General features: G+C 41.1%; 1 long non-coding RNA gene and 1 other non-coding gene across 3 annotated transcripts; one reads left to right on the top strand and one right to left on the bottom strand.

Moving 5' to 3' along the window:
• Positions 1–8,446: 8,446 nt before the first annotated feature.
• Positions 8,447–11,535, bottom strand: LOC132614573 (uncharacterized). Of its 2 annotated transcripts, XR_009572347.1 has the most exons (3): positions 11,175–11,535; positions 9,679–9,735; positions 8,447–8,847 (listed from the first exon to the last, which is right to left on the bottom strand). It is a non-coding gene; the product is annotated as an uncharacterized LOC132614573 (long non-coding RNA). The 2 variants fall into 2 exon arrangements; XR_009572348.1 differs by having other exon boundaries at positions 8,447–9,735.
• Positions 11,536–15,427: 3,892 nt separating this feature from the next.
• LOC132616341 (small nucleolar RNA R71) lies at positions 15,428–15,534 on the top strand. Its single transcript, XR_009573129.1, has one exon. It is a non-coding gene; the product is annotated as a small nucleolar RNA R71 (small nucleolar RNA).
• The last annotated feature ends 1,503 nt before the right edge of the window (positions 15,535–17,037 follow it).

Here is a 17,037-nt window from a genome sequence, read left to right as displayed (position 1 = left end):
TCAATGGAATAGGGTTTCATAGCCAACAATAGAGTCCACCATAATTAACTATCACTAATCAATTGATTAGTACTACACTAAACTACCAATTAAACTATCACTCAATTTGGAGTATTCATCTCAATTCAACATAATCTAATTAAATGAGATGGCTAAGTCTAATATTTATACTACTAGGTTAAGTAGACTGAACTAGCTTATTACAAAAATATCCTTAATGAAGTAAGGGCCATGTTTGGTCTTCTTGGATGATGGGTTGTGTTCCCCAATTTGATTAGATATTATGCTTCAGGTTTCAATGTGATATACTTCTAATGGTTGTTCTATGAATATGCACTTGGTCTCTTAAGAACTTCTTAATGTTTTCCAACAGTTATGTCGTATTTCCTCTTTATGATTCTTCCGAATGTAAAAGAGTTGCAATCGAAGAATGACCAAAAATGCCAATTTAGACTTGTTCTCATCCCTAAGTTAGTCTATTAAACGAGGGTTAACGCCTCGAGTCATTGTCATTCAATCTTACCATTACTAATTTTCTTTCCCAAGAAAAGTTAATATAATGGCTTAGGATAATGCTTGCAATCATCACCCAACGCTAGATCACAAAAACTGAATGAATACCAACAACCATTATGCATATATCAATAATAGAAACCCATTCACATAATATCCACCATGGGACTCACAACCTTAGCTTTAAAATTAGCTACTCATAATCTTGACTAACAAAGAAAGCTTAAAAGTTGACATAATGTACTTACAATGCAATTACAAGGTGGAATGGAAGTGAAGTAGTTGCCTTAAATTCTCCAAAAACTTCTAATATGAAAAACCTAGAGTTTATGTTCTCAAAAATGAATCTGGCTGCTGAATTAAAACCCTACATTAAGTATTTATAGAGCCAAAAATCGCGCCAAGTTTCTGGACAAAAATGCCGTTACGCCGCATCGTTACGGACCGTAACTCAGGTTACGGTCCGTCCTTCATTTCGTCATTTGTCCACTTGTTATTACGGCCACCATGCGACGGACCGTAACCTGTGTTACGGTCCGTCCTTCGGAAGCGTAACTTGTGACAATTACTTGGCAACTCTCTGGAATTTTGGCTGATGTTACGGTGAGATGTTACGGACCGTAACATGGGTTACGGACCGTAACACGACATCGTAACACTGATGTTTCCATGAAAACTTTCTGGAAATTTGGCTCCTGTTACGGTTCAATGTTACAGACCGTAACATGAGTTGCGGATCCAGTTACGGTCCGTAACATGAGTTACGGACCGTCATTTAGCTCCAATTTGTCCGTTTTTCAGCATTTCATCTCATTTCCGATTCTTAGTTAACCAACCCTATAAAACACAAAAATAACATAAGAAACAATGTAAAAACACTTAAAAACAAGCAACACTTCTAGTTACAAAGGCATAAAATGTGCCGAAATTCACGGCACATCAACACCCCCAACTTAAGCTTTTGCTTGTCCTTATGGAACTACAATAAGATTCACTACTAACACACGACATTTTAGCAAAATAAGATTGACTACGGTGGTTTAGGCATGTGTTTCTAGCACGGACTCTTCAATCCAAGCAAAATATTAAGGCTCTTATCCATCTCCTATTTGTGACACAAGACGCACATTTCAGAAAAATTTCAATTCACTATGCAACCTCAATTAATGACACAATCATAGTACGGGGGTCTCTATGCACATGAATTTCAACTTCCGGAAAGCCAGTTACTTTGAAACCTACAATCCTTACGCCCTCACGTAGACGAATGCCCCAACACACATTTTCAACATAAATGGGACAGAAGACTAAAGAGACAGAAGAACACTCACACTCACAAAGAAATTTGCATACCATGCGTGCACATACCATAGGCTTGCCTTTATTTTCCATGCCTTCAACTTTGAACAATTTGATTGTGATCACATTAGGACTTTTTGGGCTTGTAACATTGGCTTAGGGACGGGTAGGATGAATATTTGGATATTGGTGACTCACCCTCCTCGACACTTCTTTTTGACTTCATTCACCATTCTTCCTATCATTTCCGACCCTCCATCTTCAGCGTGGATTTATTTAAAGCTTATATACCTATATATCTATAAATATTTTTTTGTATATATATATATATATATATATATATATATATATATAAATATATATCCACGCTGAATTATGCCCCTTAATATTCGCGATCACCCCCAACAGGCCTTTGACCTCATTTTCCGCATCTTTTACTTATTATCCCCAACTTAGGCTTTTAGCTTCATTTTCCGCATTTTTCACTTGTCACCCCCAACTTAGGCTTTTAGCCTCATTTTCCATTCTTCAGTGTCAAGGAGGGACTTGGTGTCAAATGGGTTTATTCACAGAAGGGAAAGAGGTTAGTTCACGGTTAATCGAAGAAAAAGTCTATAGGCTCAAAATGGGAGACTAGGGATCATTTTCTGTACGGCCTAGGCTCATTTAAGATAAACAGGCTTTGGGTTTAATACAAAGAAAGCCTAAGATCACTTCACAATCAAACTCTCCTTAGAATTTACGCACGACCAACCGGGAAAGTTCTAGATTACAAGCATCATATGCAAATAGAAACTAAGAACTCACAACACAATGACATAAGGATTGTTTAAATACTCTGACGTCATTTCCGTTTGAAGATTTCACATACATGAACACCCTTTCTTTGCAATGTCATTAAAAGAACCATACATGTCAATATCAACAACTCATTCTTGATGTACATCACAAATTATTTTTTTCGGAGGGATATCATTGAACTGTAAAAAATCACTTTTATCTATGCTAGAAACACGGACCACCATCACTTAAGTCATCATTACTTTACTTCTATATTAAACATCCTAAACATGCCAGGTTCAACATACACATAGCATTCTTCAGGAATAGAACACATAGCAAAGACTAGCCGAAGAAGGTCCTAACACAAACTTAATAATAAAAACAATACCAACAAAAACACAAACAATAACAATTGTCCTAAACACATGCTTACTATCATAATTTGGGATAAAATACCCACCAAAAACAAAAACAATAAAAACAATATCCAGTATACTAAAACAGCAATCCCAATCAAACAATAGCAATTAGCCACACCCCCAACTTAAATTCATGCATTGCCCTCAAGGTATCAATATAATGCATTGAAAGAACGGAGGGCCTCCCTGGAGCGCACTAGGCGCTCGGATCTGCAGCAGCATCACGAGGTGGAGCAGTGGTGGTGTCAGGCTGGCCAACACTGGAAGTCCCAGTCACAGTGGGTGGGGGAGAAGCATGGTGAGCCGGCTCAATGGGATGGGTTGAGCTAGAAGTAGCTCCTGCGGTGTCAGAACTCATCCGGGACTCTTGGCGGATCTTCTTCAAAGTACGCCGCTCCTCCTCCTCATTCTGTGGGCGCAAATCAGCAAATGGATCAAGGCTCTGGAGAATGGGGTCGAGGTTTTCATCATCTGGCGAGGCTCTTTTGCGCTTCCCTTTGGCCAAAGAGGGGATATCCTCTTCCAACTCATTGTCGTGCTCTTCCTCAACCATGTCCTCGATGTCATCATCCCCTAGCAGGCTCTGTACCAACTCCGTGTGTACTTTAGGAAGCTAGTCCGTCGCCACAGCCACTTCCTGGGCCTTCAATTTCTGTACATCATCCTTGACAGACCGCAACTCACTTCGAATAGCGCCCAACTCCATAGCAGAGTGTATCCTGGTCAGCTCAGTCATTCTGTTCTCAATACCATCTATCCGAGAGTGGATCCGTAGGTGGTCATCAGCCAGCTGTTCTTTGATTGGCCGCAACGCAGCATTAATGACTCTTTTAGTGTACAATTTCAGCTCAGTCATGAGCTATTTGACCTGCCTATCTGTGCGATCTGCTTGCAGGACCACTGCCCCAAAATTCTCCCTATTGAACATCATTTTTCTCTCAAGCTCGGGTAGGACTCCCGGTATTGGCTGAGCCGGTGCTGGGCTCGCTCCAGTCGACGAGGTAGGACCACCCGAAGTAGGTGCGGCTGGAGCTGGCATGGGATGTGTAGCATGAGCAGCCGGTGGAGCCTCAGAATCTGTGGGCTGACCCGCAGCAGCTTCCTCAGCACCCATGATAGCCAAGGGGATAACATCTGATCCCGTTGGCCCCTCCGGGACCTCAGAAGACGATGCAGATGGCATTGAACCCTGGCTCAACACATCATCCTTCCCTTTTGTGATGTCATAAATACTTCTGGTGATCACACTGTGATCGATATGGGGTAGGGGTTCTGGTTCTGCACGCAAGCATGATAGCGTAAGCAGACATGGATGAATGAGTGAAGTGGCCGGCTGAGTGGCTCTCTCTCGGAGATATGCTGCTATTAGTCGTCCGAAGTTGATCTTATACCTCGACATAATGGTAGCTACAAGAACAGCCCTGTCCGGAGTCAAAACATTATCTGTCTGGGTAGGGCGGATGCGAAATAGAACAATCTGCCACCAAAACGTTGCCTCTGGCGTGAGGGTGTTTTTCCAAATTCGCGCGGTGGCTGTCAACTTTGGCACCAAGGCCCATTCGGGATCTGTTGTTCGTGCAATAACTGAAGCTACCCATTTTCGGACGGAGATTGTATCTTTCTGTTCAATTTTGTATACAAACTCCCCTTCTTCCGCTGCTGTAGGCTCTATATAATCCTCCCCGAATAGTATTTTATTGATAGCCGTGGGAGAGATATTTATCTTCGTTTTCCGCATTATTACCTCGGTCATTGCCGGTACTTGACTTGCGCGCTGCCCCTTTTTTAGTGCTTTGAATACAGCAGCTCCGTACGAAGCGTAGAATTTCCGAACAAAAACCGAGATGTAAGACCCCACAGAGTTTTTCAGAACTCTAACTTATGGAAGCGGATAGTGTCACGAATGCCTGGATAACCATCGAGACCGTCGAAACTGACGGTCCTCTCCTCGAAAATACTCCGCCTTGGGTCCTGCCCCTCATTCTTTACCAGCTCACACCCCTTGTTGTACAAATCTTCAGATCCCTCCACAGAAAACCGGAGGATCTTCTCATTCATAGCTTGCATCCGAATGTCAAGTTCTCTTTTTTCCTGCTCGCGCTCTTTTTCGCGCTCCTCCGCAGTAGGCTGTCTAATAGATGGTTGAAGTCGGTGTGGTGGGGTGGCAGCCTGCCGGGGTTCACTCTGGCTCGACGAACTCGACTCCTCAGCCGAGGAGGAACTTTCTAATGGTGGGTCTGGCTGGCTGGGTGCGACTGGTGGGGCTGGCCTGGTAGGAGCGACTAGCTGCTTTGTAGTCCTGACGTCCTTGATTAGATCGTCGTCGCGCAGCCTTGAGGTTACTTTGCTGGCAGCACGACCTTTTCCTTTTTCCGCAACCTTAGGTGAAGCCTTCTTTGCTTGCCGTGGTTTACCCATACCTGTGTAAGGTAAAGTTAGATATAATACACGAGAAGCTATTCAATTACACAGTGTATTGGTTCAAATTATGGCTTCAATTAGCTCAGGCACCGTAACATAGTCGACGGACCGTCATACGCGTTATGGTCCGTATCATCAAACCGTAACTCAGTTTGTTCATTTCTAACACAGGGACCGTAACACAGTCAACGGTCCGTAACATCTCAGCGTAACGTGACCAAAATTTCCAGAAAAGTTACTGGAAATTTGAGAGGTGTTACGGTATGATGTTATGGTCCGTCACTCGTGTTACGGTCCGTAACACCTCACCGTAAAGTCTCTCAAAATTCCAGAAAGTTTTCATAGAAACCATCGATGTTACGGTGTGGTGTTACGGTCCGTAACATAGGGTACGGTCCGTAACATCCCACCGTAACATCAGCCAAATTTCCAGAAAGTTTTCATGGAAATTATCGGTGTTACGGTGCGATGTTACGATCTGTAACACACGTTACGGTCCGTAACACAGAATGACAGGCAACAGATTAACAAACAAATGGCTTGGCCAAATTTTCTCGTTTTAAGCACGAGGCCAAGATTTTCGACTTAATGCTCCATGGGTATGTTGTAAAACAATATTTTATCCCCTCACATGCCTCGGGTTACTCAGACTTCACCCGGTTTTACTAAAGTTTTCATTGGGGACTTTTATCGAACAGTTGGTGGGCAAACCGATTTAGTAATTTCACGAATGAAACTTTCAATCGGATTGCCCTCCAATTCAGTGGGAAACAATGTGCTTGTGCCCACGAATCTTGCAAATATCACACATACCAATCCCAACCCCCATCCATTTTCAAACCCCGTACAATTAATCAATGGGAATTCAAACTAAATCAACACAGTCAAAACACTAATTTCAACACATATCATATGAATTCACGCATAAAGATCATAGCATTCCTCTTGATAAAAGAAGAAAGAGAGTTAAGACATGGTGATACCTGATCGTTGGCGATGATTTGACGAAACTCGAAATGCAAAGACGGGATTTTGAACGATAACAAAGCAACTAGGTTGAGAAAGATATTAAGAAGAATGGGATATGTAGAGAGGGGGAGATTTTTTGATATTAAGAACCGTAACTCATACCGTAACACTCTTCCTTATCCTTCAGTGATTTTTTGATTTTTCTTTTTGCTTGTTACGCTCCCTGATACGGACCGTAACATGAGTTACGGGCCGTAACTTGGAGCGTCTCGCCTTGGATCACTCAACAGTTATTTGGCCTCTTCAGTTCTCAAAATCCTACCACATTAGCACATCAACAACACCAAAGAACACAAAGGAAATAAAAAATTTAAACTACTTACAAAGCGGTAAATGTGGGTTGCCTCCCACACAGCGCTTGGTTTAACGTCACAGCTCGACGTGATACCTCATTTTCGAGTTTAGGAACCGTATTTCAGCCGATACCTATCAACGACCTTACCATCATCAATACACCAATGGTAATGCTTCACTCTTTGTGCATTCACCTTGAAAGTCCGAGTGCCATCCTCGGATTTCACCTCAATGACGCTTTCATTTGGGGAAACACTTGCGATTTCAAAAGGACCAGACCACCGAGACTTTAACTTGCCCGGAAAGAACTTTAGGCGTGAATTGTACAACAAGACCAAATCCTTTGGCTGAAAATCCCTTTTTAGGATCTTTGAGTCATGATAGTATTTCATCTTCTCTTTGTACAGTGTTGCACTTTCATAGGCATTGTACCTAAATTCATCCATCTCGTTGATTTGAAACAACCTCAGTTTTGTCGCTTCATGCCAGTCCATGTTCAGCTTTTTCAATGCCCAAAGGGCTTTATGTTCAAGCTCAATAGGCAAATGACATGCCTTCCCAAATACCAACTTATACGGTGAAGTCCTGATAGGCGTTTTGAATGCCGTGCGATATGCCCATAAAGCATCATCCAAATTTTTGGACCAGTCAGTGCGATTTACATTGACCGTCTTTGCCAAGATGCTTTTTATCTCTCTGCTTGAGACCTCAACCTGGCCACTCGTCTGAGGATGATATGGAGTGGCAACCCTGTGATGCACGCCATATTTTTCAAGAAGATCAGCAAATGGTTTGTTGCAGAAATGAGAGCCACCATCACTAATAATAGCTCTAGGAGTGCCGAATCTAGTAAAGATGTTCTTTTTTAGAAAGGCATTGACTCTCCTACCATCATTGTTAGGCAAGGCCACTGCTTCCACCCATTTAGAGACATAATCCACCGCAACAAGAATGTATTCCAGGTCGTAAGAGCTCACGAAGGGCCCCATAAAATCAATTCCCCATACATCAAAGAGCTCCACCTCAAGAACAAAATTCATCGGAGTTTCATGCCTCCTACCTATCGTACCCTGGCGTTGGCATTTATCACAAGAGCGTGCCAACATATTTGCATCACGATAAATGGCTGGCCAGTAGTAACCACACTCTAGCACCTTGGCTGCGGTTCGATTTCCACTGTGATGTCCACCAACCGGAGAATCATGGCACACCTTCAAAATATCCATCACCTCAGATTCCGCCACACATCTCTGGATTATATTGTCAGCACACGTTCTGAATAAGTAAGGTTCATCCCAATAAAACTGTCGGCAGTCTCTCAAGAATTTCTTCTTTTGATATGCCTTCAACTCGTCAGGAACAATGCCAATTACCAAATAATTGGCAATATCGGCATACCATGGTGCCACATCATTGGAGATGACCAAGACTCTTTCATCCGGAAAAGTGTCATCAATATCCAACACATCAATCGGTCTCCCTAGTGCTTCAAGTCTGGAGAGATGGTCAGCTACTTGATTTTCGGACCCTTTTCGGTATTTGACTTCAAAGTCAAATTCCTTGTCACGACCCAACCCCGTGGGCCATGACTAGTGCCCGAACAGGACACCCGTATACGAACCTGTTACACATAATCAAACTGAATCTATGAACAACATGAAAACTTGCAAAAGAACTCCAATGGTTCATAACGTCATCATATATGTATATTCAGATAAATTGTCTCCTGAGGAGTCACAACTGATCAAATCATAAAATGATACGCAAGCCGACAAGGCTGCCACTACACATCAATATCGTGTCATATGCAAGCCGACAAGGCTGCCACTACAGACAGACATCATATCATAGCACATCGTATAGACACAGCTGAACAGAACTTATACACAACCCACACATATGTCTACAGACCTCTAAGAGTAACAACAGTATCATATGACGGGACAGGGCCCCGCCGTACCCCTGGATAAAATACATATACATCACAAGAGATTCTGTACCAAAATCTAGGATCCGGAACAAGGGAGCTCTCCAAGATAGCTGAATAGGACTCCTAAGCTGGCGGGTTACCTAACGTGAGCATTTGTACCTGCGGGCATGAACGCAGCCCCCCGAAGAAAGGGGGTTAGTACGGAATATGTACTGAGCATGTAAAGCATAAATACAATAAACAGGATCATACTGAAGTGAGGAGTATAGAAAACCAGTACAATAACCAGAAAACCACAAGGCTTACCTTTGAATCATAAATCATGGTGTCAATATCAGACTTAACTCGTTATGAAACTTAATGTCACCATTAGAGAATCATCCTGTTCATATGCATATGTATAACGTGTCCCGACCCTCTAGTGAGGGACTCGGTAAATAAAATCATATCATCATCATGTATATATATATATAACGTGTCCCGGCCCTCTAGTGAGGGACTCGGTGAATAAGATCATCATGTGTCATCCTGGCCGCCATCCCCATATCATCATATCATCATATACATATATATAACGTGTCCCGGCCCTCTAGTGAGGGACTCGGTGAATAATGCAGTGAATCTGTGCACGTAAACATGTCCTGACCCGGGACTCAGTGAAAGATGTATTGAGGCATGCACGAGCAGAGTAGTGAGAAACCATATGCAAATTAAATCATATCTGAGACTCAATAGAATAATCAAAATGAATCATCATTTGAAAACCAAGACAATAGTCATATCAAATACCTTTCGACTGTCACTGTGGGTTATATCAAAATAGAACTTCCGGAATCATATACACGTATCGAGACATAACGAAATAGCTTCTGGAAATCAAGAACATTAGCCATCCTAGTAAGAATAGGAACTTCTTTGGAATCATATTCACATCGTATGTTCATTTCATAAAGATCATGCCAAAAAGAAAGAAGGGTTAACTTTACATACCTTACGTCGTTCAAGAGCTCAGTCCAGCCAAGAACTTCCACAATTAATATGATAAACCTATAATCGTAAGAATACGCACGTGACTTAAGAAGGCTTTCGCATATCATATATATTAATTGATGACTTAATTCTTAAAACGAAATGGGCAGCATCTCCTCTATACCATTAGCATCTCCCAATTTGGTATATCAGCCCAACAACAAATAAGTCCCAAAAACACAGCATGCATGTCCATAACAATTTCATAATATTCTATAAAGAGCGACAAGCTCGAATTACAATCCGTATACTCCATGGAACCTTTTCGTATGTTTTCTTCTTAACCTTAAAAATATTCTCAATATGATAAGGACATCATTTACCACAAATCTCGGCTTTATATCATATATTTACTAACAAGAAAAACAGCCAACAATAAATCTAACAACTCAACAACTTCTCTAAATCCATTTCAACCCGCGATTTCGTATAACATCATTTTTTGCATTTTCTTACTTCCAATTTCGTCCAATCCAATTTTAATAACTCCATTACAACACTATTAACACGATTACACCATAAAACAAGAAAATCGTACCTTAATTTTCTCGGAGGAATTTCTATTCTTAATTGCTCCAATTTTACAATTTCTTCTTCAAGCATGACAACGTTGCCAGAAATATAATTCTGTTGGTGTGAACAAACTTGTTGATGCATAATTTGCCTTTGAGAAATAAATTACTATCTAACAATCATAACTTAATGATGCTGCCTCTTCTACGTTTGAGTGTGTTAGTAGCTATCCATGGTGCGAAATTCTTGCAGCATATATGTAAAACAATAGGAGAATCCTCTCATTAAAAGTGAACAAATGTGAAATAAAGTGATGTTGAGTTCTGGCAGTAGAACAACAAAGGTTTTCGTCTTCACCAAGGTAAAGTTGTTGTTGTACTTTGGTTTTTGGTCTAATAAGACTTTTGTTATATCTGTAGCAAATGAGGAAATAACCGGATCATGGTATGATTTGTGGGCTTTGTCACTTTAACTGCTCATGTTAGATTAACACCATTTATTATGGGCCCCCACAATACAATACATATTATAATATATTCCTATTCAAAAGATGACACCAAGGAAAAGAAGTCCTATACGTGTAATGGTAACAATTACTCCTTGGCCACGTGGACATGCTGTCCACCTACACTTATCCATTATATCTCCATTTAATGTAATCCCACAATTAACTAATTATCCACGTAATTAATTGCTTGATCCCAATTCGCTTAAACATGGACTATTTTTAACACACCTCATATATTCATCATCCTAATCATGTCGTATAACATAATTTCCGTCCATAACAACGTTTACATAACCCACAAAATAGTCCAACAAACAGCCCATGAGCCAACAACAACATCAAATACAATTTACGGTATAATTTTCATACTTCTCGTCTCATGATTTAACTATGACCTGGATGAATTTAAATATACTTAGGAGAGAATAAATCTTACCTTATATGCCAAGAAATGATCTTTTTCCACTTTACTTCCCTTCGAAGAAAGCCCAGATTCAATAACACGACAAAATAAAACCACGAGATTGAAGCGGAGCGCAAAACTCATTATATTTCTTCGTGAGAGGGATCATACGTTTCCCATTTGGAATAAGGAAAACGTTGCTGCTAATTTTTTTGTTTTCAAGAAAACGCAATATTGCTGCTTGCTACCATAGCTCACGTTACTGTTGCTACTTATCTTTGTGTCTGAAAATTCTTCAAAGAATGAATTTTCGGCATGTGTACCTTTTGCATGAACAGAGGTTTCTCCTATATGATGTCTTTATTCTGAAACCTTTTCCAACTAAACTAGTATGTTTACATCCATCTTTCTGTTTGAGGGTGTGGGTCCACCTATATGATATTTGCTATAATAATCATTTTCCATCAAGATGTGCCACCAAACCAAACAAATGCATAGTCAATACTTTCCTTTCTCATCCTACTGCCACGTGAGAAAATGGTGATGACATTCATCACCTACCCAATAATTTATTTTTCTTTACCACCACTACACTCCAACAAGTAACCAGTTACACGCTCAATTAATTCCATGATTTCAATTCACCTGAATACTAATCATTTTAACACACTCCACATACTCAATATTATACTCATGTGATATAGCACTAGTCCATAGCTCATTTATCACATATAAAATATTATTTTCAATGGTCATCGTCGCAATTTTTTTTTCGCCTTAAATCATTTCGGGACTTCATTCTTTGTATACACCGAGTTCTTAATTTTCATGCTTGAACATGACCAAATCCTCCGGGCTCGAGTAAATTTGCTCATGTTGGATGGTTTAATTTCCTAGTCCAAATATACGGGATGTAACATTCCTGTAGCAACAAGACCCATCTTATCAACCGAGGCTTAGCATCCTTCTTCGCCATCAAATAGCGCAATGCAGCATGGTCAGTGTGAACCACTACCTTGGCACCCAACAAATAAGCCCGGAACTTTTCAAAGGCATAAACAACAGCAAGTAATTCTTGCTCTGTTACTGTATAGTTCAGTTGAGCTCCATTCAATGTTTTGCTGGCATAATAAATTGGGTGTAGGATTTTGTTTAGCCGCTGACCAAGCACAGCACCAATTACAAGACCAATGGCGTCATCCGGGTACACAACAATAGGTGCGGAGGTTAATTTCAGCTTCAACTCGTCGAACGCCTTGATGCACTTCTCATCAAAATTGAATTTGGACTCTTTTTCCAAGAGTTTGCACATTGGATTTGCAATTTTGCAGAAGTCTTTGATAAACCTTCTATAGAATCCGGTGTGTCCCAAGAAACTCCGAACTCCTTTTACTGAAACGGGCGGAGGGCGTTGTGAAATCATATCGATTTTAGCTTGATTAACCTCAATCCCTCTTTCTGAAATCTTATGGCCAAAGACAATGCCCTCCTTGACCATAAAATGACACTTCTCCCAGTTGAGCACGAGGTTGGTCTCCTCACACCGTTGTAGCACCCGATCAAGATGACCCAAACATTCATCGAATGAATCTCCCACCACAGAGAAATCATCCATGAAAACTTCAAGAAAGTTTTCAACCATATCAGAGAATATGGACATCATACATCGTTGGAAGGTAGCTGGGGCATTGCAAAGACCAAATGGCATCCGGCTGAAAGCGAATGTCCCATAGGGACAAGTGAAAGTAGTCTTTTCTTGGTCTTCCAATGCGATATTGATTTGGTTGTACCCTGAGTACCCATCCAAGAAACAGTAATAAGATCTTCCAGCTAGGCGATCAAGCATTTGATCAATAAAAGGCATAGGGAAGTGATCCTTGCAAGATGCGGTATTCAGCTTCCGGTAGTCCATACACACTCTCCAACCGGTGACAGTCTTTGTTGGAATCAACTCATTTTTAGAGTTAGGGACAACTGTGATGCCCTTTTCTTTGGCACACACTGGACTGGGCTTACCCATGGACTGTTGGCAATCGGGTAAACCACCCCAGCATCTAGCCATTTAATAATCTCCTTCTTCACCACCTCTTGCATCGGTTGATTTAATCTTCGATGATGCTCAACACTTGGCGAACTTTCCTCCTCCAACTGTATTCGGTGCTCACAAATTCCGGAGGGAATCCCCCGGATGTCTGCAATAGTCCAACCCAAAGCTCTTAAATGCTTCTTCAATACTGCGATGAGTCTTTGGATTTGGCCCTCATTCAGAAGTGATGACACAATAACTGGGAGGGTGGCATTTGCTCCAAGAAACACATATTTAAGATGGGATGGAAGTTGTTTGAGGTCCAACTTCGGTGGCTCAATAATTGATGGTTTTGCTGGAGGAGTTGTTCATTTCTCTAAATCAAGAGACAGTTTCTTGGGTTCATAAGAATAAGACCCCAGACCGATGAGTGCATTCACTGTCTCAGTATATGGACTAGGTAATTTCATGCCTCTGCTTGCGTGAAAAGTCACCTCCTCATCGTTCACCCGAAACTTTATTTCATGCTTCTCGGAATCCATAAGAGCCCTCCCTGTCGCAAGGAAAGGTCTTCCCAGAATAATAGGAATTTCTTGATCAATAGCACAATCAAGAATCACGAAATCTACCGGCAGTAGAAATTCCCCGATTTGAACCAACACATCATCAACTACCCCCACTGGCCCTTTTATCGATCTGTCAGCCATCTGCAACCTCATGGTAGTTGGCCTTGGCATCGCTAGCCCCGATCTCTTGAAAAATTCCAGGGGCATAAGATTTATGCTCGCCCCGTTATCACACAAAGCCTTGGCGAAATCTTGCTGCCCTATGGTGCATGAAATTGTGAATGCTCTAGGATCTTCCCTCTTTTGCACTGTGGTCTTGGAAAGAATAACACTAACGCGGTGAGTGATACCCACAGTGTCGTGTTTCAATGGCTTCTTTTTCTTTGTTAAAAGATCCTTCAAATACTTAGCAAAGTCAGGAATTTCTTGGACAACGTCCATGAAAGGAATATTCATTGTCAACTGCTTGAGTTGATCATAAAATCGCAAGCACTTCTCATCTTCTGTTTTTCTCGCTAGACTTTGAGGAAAAGGCGGTGAAGATTTAAATAATTGGCTCAAAGGGCGAAGAGCGCCGGAAAGTTTTGCCTTTCCCCTTTCATGTTTTTCTCCTTGTTCCTTGAGATTTTCAAGATTCTGTTCCTCTTCAGCAACAATAGGGACTTCCTCCTCTGCTTCTTCCTCTACAATAGCATCAGGTACATCAGGCTGCGCTTCTTCTTCAACAGTTGGTTCCAGATCAATCACCTTTTTATTAGCACCTTGAAGTATTTTTCCACTTCTGGTGCTAATAGCAAGTACATTCTCCACAGAGTTTAGCCCAGTACCTTTTGGATTTGGAACTATATCACTCGGTAGTTGTCCCCGTTGAGGAGTATGCACTTCTCGGGAAAGGTCTCTGAATTGCGCTTCAACCTTCTGAATGGAAGCTGAATGAGATAGTTGGACCTGAGACATTCCCTTGATTGTGCTCTCTGTTCTGTCTTGATTCATCAGCATTTTCTGCATCATACTTTTCAGTTCCACAGAATCATTAGACGTGTTGCCAGCAGAGTTGCTAGCTGAATTATCTCTCCACTGTTGGGAATTGGATGTTTGCCCCCTAGGTGGAATGTAGGGGTTCGAGCTCTTGTTGCCATAATTATAGTTGTTGTAATTCCCTTGATTGGGATTGCCCTGATCATTTCCTCCATAATTATTCCCTTGAAATTGTTGTTGAGGCTTTTGCCATGGGTGATTACCGGGACCTTAATAGTTTTGCCGTTGATAACCCCCTTGCGAGTTGTTGACATAATTCACATCTTCATATTGTGGTTGACCCTCTAGATAAGCTTCTTCAGAGACTTGGTACATTCCGGGAGCATGAGGTGGCATCTCCTCGACAACATTCATACCTTTGGCTTCTTTCTCCATAAGCCTCTTCGATAATAAATCCACGGTGGTTTGCAATTGAGAAAAAGCATGATCTCGCTCATGATTTTCTTTGGCCACCGCGGCAGCAGAGGGACAACCATATGACAGGATGTCACTATCACTAGTGCCAAGCTTGGTTGTGGGTAGTAAGCTTATCGAGCAACCTGGTGATGTTGACAAATGATTTGTCCATGAAGCATCCCCCTACTGCCGTGTTGACAGCAATTTGATTCATGGTATCTAACCCCTTGTAGAATTTCTCGGTGAGGATAGCATCCGGAAATCCATGGGTCGGAGATTGAGCTAGATAATATTTGAAACGCTCCCATGCTGTATATAGTTGTTCCCCCGGAAGTTGTTTGAACTCAAAGATCTTGTCCCTAAGCTCAGCCTTTTTGCTAGGTGGAAACCACTTTTTCAAGAATATATTGGCTAACTCGTTCCAGGTATGAATGGTATTGCTGGGGAGCTTTTCATACCATTCCCTTGCCTGGCCAGCCAAGGAATATTTGAAGACTCGTAACTGCAGTGCATCAACAGGAACAGCACCTTGGGATTGTTGAGAACATACATGCAGGAAATTCTTCAGGTGTCGGAGTGGACAATCCTCCGAAGAATTTCGGAAATAGCCTTCAAGTTTCAATAGCTGATAGATAGAGCTATCAATTTTGAAATTAGCATTTCCCGTTCTAGGAGGAACTACAGCAGAAGCATAATCAGCTTCGTCGATGAATTCCGCAAATACATTCCCATCCTCCTCTTCTTCTGGTGCAGGATGGTTCACTTGGATTCCCCTTTGGTTTCCTTGATTGCGATTGTGTCTTTCTGCCATGTTCACCTGGTTCGCTACAACAGCAAACAAGGTGTGATGGAATAGAAAAGGTTTTAAAGAAAAATACACAACAATTAGTAATTTCTAAACCGTATTCCCCGGCAACGGCGCCAAAATTTGATACGCTCAAATTACACCTATTAATGATGTAAAGCGGACGTTGTCAAATATAGTAACCCAACAAGGTTGGGGTCGAATCCCACAGGGAATATGGAGAGAAAAGAGTACTAATCGTATGCGATACTAGTCTTTAAAAGCTTTAATCCTATTCCTGATAATTTGAAATAGTTGTTGAATAATGTAATTAAGTATTTTGACTGAAATTGTATTTAATGCGAAATAGACATTAAGGTTGTGTTCCCCAATTTGATTAGATATTATGCTTCAGGTTTCAATGTGATATACTTCTAATGGTTGTTCTATGAATATGCACTTGGTCTCTTAAGAACTTCTTAATGTTTTCCAACAGTTAAGTCGTATTTCCTCTTTATGATTCTTCCGAATGTAAAAGAGTTGCAATCGAAGAATGACCAAAAATGCCAATTTAGACTTGTTCTCATCCCTAAGTTAGTCTATTAAACGAGGGTTAACGCCTCGAGTCATTGTCATTCAATCTTACCAATACTAATTTTCTTTCCCAAGAAAAGTTAATATAATGGCTTAGGATAATGCTTGCAATCATCACCCAACGCTAGATCACAAAAACTGAATGAATACCAACAACCATTATGCATATATCAATAATAGAAACCCATTCACATAATATCCACCATGGGACTCACAACCTTAGCTTTAAAATTAGCTACTCATAATCTTGACTAACAAAGAAAGCTTAAAAGTTGACATAATGTACTTACAATGCAATTACAAGGTGGAATGGAAGTGAAGTAGTTGCCTTAAATGCTCCAAAAACTTCTAATATGAAAAACCTAGAGTTTATGTTCTCAAAAATGAATCTGGCTGCTGAATTAAAACCCTACATTAAGTATTTATAGAGCCAAAAATCGCGCTAAGTTTCTGGACAAAAATGCCCTTACGCCGCATCGTCCTTCATTTCGT

This window comes from Lycium barbarum, chromosome 10 (assembly GCF_019175385.1).
Source record: "Lycium barbarum isolate Lr01 chromosome 10, ASM1917538v2, whole genome shotgun sequence".
NCBI classification, from domain to species: domain Eukaryota; kingdom Viridiplantae; phylum Streptophyta; class Magnoliopsida; order Solanales; family Solanaceae; genus Lycium; species Lycium barbarum.
Note: the sequence above shows the minus strand (reverse complement) of the source record. Positions and strands in the feature narration are given on the sequence as shown.